This window comes from Pinus tabuliformis, chromosome 5_1 (assembly GCF_031772625.1).
Source record: "Pinus tabuliformis cultivar Carrire ecotype Pingquan chromosome 5_1, CPIR1, whole genome shotgun sequence".
NCBI classification, from domain to species: domain Eukaryota; kingdom Viridiplantae; phylum Streptophyta; class Pinopsida; order Pinales; family Pinaceae; genus Pinus; species Pinus tabuliformis.
This window is the reverse complement of record NC_142305.1, coordinates 587,711,572-587,717,276: the sequence shown is the minus strand read 5'-3', so window position 1 is coordinate 587,717,276 and position 5,705 is coordinate 587,711,572.

Here is a 5,705-nt window from a genome sequence, read left to right as displayed (position 1 = left end):
GGCACCTCCGAAGTGAATGTTGGGTGAATATCCGTCACTGGTTGGCATCCGCCAAAGGACCCCGACAAAGTTGTCCATCATTTCGTTCCTCTGTCGCTTGAAAACTTCTTCAAGCAACAATTTTATAGGATCTCTTGCTCCCTCATCTTTATATTCCTCCACCATGGGAGGTTTTTAGTGTTGGAAGGGCCAATATTATAAGGGCTCAACCAATTCAAGTCGCAACTCCTTATACCCTGACCTCATTGGGGACATGCACACAAAAACAAAGAAAGAGCAGACCACTCTGATACCATTGATCTAGACTTATGCAAGAGTGAAACAAAATACATACATAAACATAAAAACATAGATGTAGCATAAACAAATATTTATTTCATTAATATCAAAGAACTGAATGATTCTTACATACAAAATGGAAATAAGTTAGGTCGAGCGATGGTAGCTTATCTCTAAGAAGAGATGTGTCACCTACATGCCTTTGAACTGTGTTACAATGAGGCTTGAGGGCCTTTTTATTATTGAACAACAAAGGGAAACCCTAAAAAACCAAAACCCTAACCCTGGAGATGGAATTCCAAGAGTTTGTGGACCCCGTTGGGGTTAGTTGGTCCAGAAGTTTATGACCTGAAAATATGCTAAAAATAGTAAATTGTGCTATAATCAAGGAAACTAAAGAAACCAACAAGAGGTCTAGGTGGAATAGGTGGGTGGTCACCAATATCCACCTAGATCAAAAATCCACCATGACTAAGTACTAAGGGTGGGGAAAAACCTAAGATATATACACATATATGTTGTGGGGGTTGGAAGTATAGGGCTCTAGAGGTAATTAAGCCTTAAGCCTCATGCCATGTGGTTGGATACCATGACCAAGGGGGAGATTGATGTGGTTTCAAAGTAGTTGATCTCACCATATAATTTACTTTATTAGATGAACTAGGAGGTTTCAAAGGGAGCTCGAGGATAAATTTCCAGGATTAAATCCCTAGAATGATGTGGCTTGTGGGCCCATCCATACGTGCACTCTTATGATGAAACAAAGACCCTGCAACCTCAACGTCACCCTAGAAAATGGAAACCTTCAAGCCATCTTGGTGAATAGAACCTGTGACATTACCTCGTTGCCCCTACCCTGGCGATTTCTTGTGGCGCTTGGTGTAATCATGTTGGGATTTTATCCCTTGGGTGATGTGGCAGTGGTGAAGCCCAGGTGCAGAGACATGAGGGCAAGAAACGTAATACGTATGAGGATGGGTCCACAATGGAGGCTATACCTCATTCAATTGATCGAAATGCTCCCCAACAGATAGACATGGTAGCATATTAAAGTGGGGTCTCCATGTAACCCTTGAGGTTCTTCCTGAGCGGTTTTAATAGGAGACTGCAATGGAAATATGGAGGTGAGGTGGCACGGAGTGGCTTGCATTCCTCATATCAATTATATGTATGTATGTATAATAATCCCTATGAGTGGGAATCCCATGTGTATTAACCGGTCATGAATGGGTCTATAGTTTCCAAGTGGGAAATTACTTGGATTTCCACATGGGGACCACATAGGTGCCACGTAGTCGGCCAAAATGACCTGGCATAAGTTAATAGGAAAAATATTTAAATGGTTATATCTTTTGATCCTCGAGTTAGATTGAAGAAAATTTTATATCATTCAAAAGTTCTTAATGAGACAAATGCAACGATGTTATCCATTTTAAGTTTTGAGGAAGTTCAAAAATTTAGATTCCATTTCCATAATTCTATCTTGGGAGATCGGTTCAACATAGTAACTTCCTCTTTATACCTTAGTAGGAAAATGGATGGTAAGGGGGTATGTTAGAATAAAACCATAGGGAACATTTACATATGCAAGGATGCCCTTTGGGTCGTGTTGAATTTCCACGATCTTGGGTCTAGGTTAGAATCTTAAAATCTTTGACACTACCAAACCAAGATTCTCAACAAGAACTACTTTGCACAACGAAAAATATAAAGTAGTAAATCACATGTAGACAATTATAAACAATTTTTAACAAGTATTGTATAATAATGTACATCCTAATCTTCATTATATTAAACCAAATCTGAATAATACAATAGTCTATTGTATACGAGATACAATGACAAACTTCATTCCAGCTTCTATGTCGTATCTTGTCCTGTTGGTCCTTCACGTTTGTACTGCTCACTAGTTGCCCCTTTTTCCTTCAAAGGACAACAAATGGAGACTCTAGGAGGGTTGCCACCTAACACTTTTGCAATTCACTTCTGCTACATCTACATGGGCTCATCAATCTGCTCTCTAGGTTGGCTAATTCCAAGTTCCAATCTTTCAAGCTAGTAGTCACCTTTGTCCATCAAAGTGCTGCACTTTCAGCACAAATCTTCACCCAACTATCATATCTTCTTTGTCATGTCAATATATCTTGTTTAGGGCTACTTTGGACATCCAAACACTGCCCACCAACGTTCCAAAGATTCCCAATCCTTCACTTTGAAATCTTCTCCTAAATGAAGTCTTCTTTCCACCCAAGACTTCAATTCATGGCTCCCAAAAGATTCATAACAAACCGATCCAAAACTAGTCAACACATTGACCCAAAACACAACAACCTTACCTCCAAATCTATTGTCCCATGTTACCCTTGACTCTTCCTGGTTAGGGAAATTTGTCACACTACAACAACCCTAAAGTCCGTACCAACAATCTTAAAACAACCTTCAACTCCAGCGGCACACCTTCATGGGACAACTCCTTTATTATATTTTGATGGGCATGTATAAGCCCTCAATTAGTGCTACACATACCTTAACTATGGTGTTATGGTCTGCAACCTAACACATAGTCCTCTTGTTGAATATAGCCAACATAAAACCAGTCATATGTCCCTTAAACAGTGCCCCAAGAGACCTACGTTAGAGATCTCCTAACTCAGGCTTTCTAGTAAGGCTACTCGACCTTCTTCCAATAGCTCGGTCCCCTTAATTGTCCTAGAAAATAGTCCTTATCTCCCTCGCTGCTCTAGCCTTCTCTTGTTGCGAGTTCCACAGATATTTATCTTTCCTCCACAAGCTTATATTCAAGTGTGTGTTGCACAAATGGATGTGAGAAATGATCTCACACTCAAGTTCTATTTATACTACATATAAGGGATCCTCAAAGCATCATCGTAACTCTTGTACAACTATCATATGGCTTATTTTCATCAAGTAAACTTGACCATACATGTGCGAAACCCAACCATATACTTCAAAAATTGATAACTCCATTTCTACAACTCGGAATTAGATGTTCTTCATTGCATCAAATTCATCTCCATGAGAGCTATCGTCTTCATACATCACATGTCGAAATGTGCCCTTGGTTTTAGGTGAAATCACGATGGGTGAAAAACTTCAACCTTTGGTTCCAAGCCCACAAGTGACTCTCGTGGCGCTTTTCCCTCTAAACCCTAAACCCTAGGGCTTGGAGTACCTCCCAAGCTACTCAAAAATCAACACTCCTTCTTAACAAGGGAGGTACTTCAAATACTAGGAAGTAACTCATCATCATCATCACTACTCACAAAACTCACCCAACTCTTGGTGCTTACCATTCCAGCAATCCCTGTAGCATGAACTGCACCTCTCTTGGAAGTTTCGTTATCACTCAAAGCATCCTCCTTCTTCTTCTTTTCTTGTATCACTTTCCAATCCCTCCATGATTCCTGCTTACAAGATGTGGAAGCGCCCTTGCTCCCCAATTACCATGCGCTCTTCTTGGGTTGCAAAGTCTCCCTCTGAATCTACGCATTCCCACTAGAACTTGACTCCCTCTAAGTCTTTGGAATCTTGACTTTATTCTCAAGAAGTTGTACCTTCTTCTCAGGAACATGTACCTACTCCTCTGAAGCATGCACCTGCAACTTATTCTCTGGAACCTACACCTGGTCCACCTCCTTCTCATGATCCATAGGCTTGCCCGTCAACTTATATATACCATTCTCTCTAACTCCAAGTATGATACCAGCAAAGCTAGAGCCTTTAGGTCTAAGTCTTGCCTTCCCATCCTTGAACAAGACCTCAAACCCCTTCTTATCAATCATCGAGACATAAAGCACATTATATCTGAGTCCCGTTATAAGCATTACATCCTTGACCTGCATCATTCGCCCTGTCTCCATCCTGAATAGCACAACTCTCGATCCTTGAATCTCCAACTGAATCTTGTCACCCAACACCATGTGCAAATTCAAGTCCCATTCAACTAGAGTCTCAAAAAACTTTTGTGGCCATGTCATATGTTTTGTCGCACCAATATCCATGTACCATCTGCTGGGCTCCAGTATTGTAGCAATAATGCTACAACTCCTGGAGCTTCCTATCTCTAATTTTATCAACCCGGTGGTTCGTAACAAACTTGGAAGCGACGGTGCTGTATGCACAAGTACTAGCTCTTGTCGCAGCTTTCACTTGGTCAGCTGGCACAAGTCCGCTAGGGCTCAAGCCAACTTCGATATGCTCTCAGAAGAAGCTTTCTAAATGATGGACGAAGGCTATCTCAAAGGAAATTAACCTACTTTGCAAGAATGAACTGAAAGCCAACCAAAACATGGAAACCCTAGTAAACCCTAATCTGACTAGCTTAATCTCTATGATGCAATGGTGGGAGTGCAAGTGTCTAGAAATGATGCCATTACTTCTAATGATGTGAAATGCATGAACTTAAACTACTTCTATTGAAAAGAACATGTTTTTATATTTTTGCTTAAGTGGTTGGAGTTATTATGATTTTGTTTCTTATTAGGTTTTGACTGTGCAGGGGTAGTGCGAAGGGAAAGAAAGCTTGGGAAAGGTCAGGAGGGCTAGGAGAGGTTCCAGGGGATCCCTAACATCATTCCATAGGAGTCCACAACGTTCAGATGCTCGGCAACCGAGTTTGCAGGCTTCTACAGGATGCCTGCAGGGGATCCTACAGGAAACTCGGGATTTCTACAGGAAGTCTGTTAACTTCTACAGGATGTGCTACAGTGGGAGTTTTGGGTGATGGAGGAGTGAAGGGGTTGTATGGGTGGATGGGTAAGATGAAAGAGGAGCTTGAGATGGCTCAGGGACAGAGATATGAGATGAGGAAAGAGTGGGTAAAGTTGGTTGGTGGATAGAAGGGTGGAAGCAATGAAAAGTTAAAAAGATGGAGCTGCGTGAACAGTAGAAGGGTCGGAAGGCAAACGAGCTGAACAGAGGATGAGTAGGTGGCTTTAGGTGCGGTTGAGAAGAAGAAGAAGTTACCAGAGTGATACAACGCAGTGTAAAAGAAACAAATCCTCTATGTCTTGCACAAAACCAAGAATTCCATTAACCTATTCTAACTGTGTTATTAAACCAACGAACAGCAATGTAAATTGTGGAGAAAAACCGTGCATGGTGTTGGAACGAAGAAGTAGTGCTCAAGATCAGAGTGCATGGATGGATCTACAACTGAAATGACTGTGTTGCAGCTTGCATGAAAGTATAAGACTGCGTTTTTTTGTGGTTGGTACGGTCTACACCCCCACTCTCTAAACAGAGATGGCAGTGAGTGCACTGTCAACCTTTTCTTGGAGCTCTAATGAATGCTGATCCTCCTACTCTAAGCTAAGCAACTAAAAGCACTTTAACCATAAACTAATCCTATTCAATCACATTAAAGAAATTAAATCAGCAGACTGTGTTTTTTCAAATGCATGTCA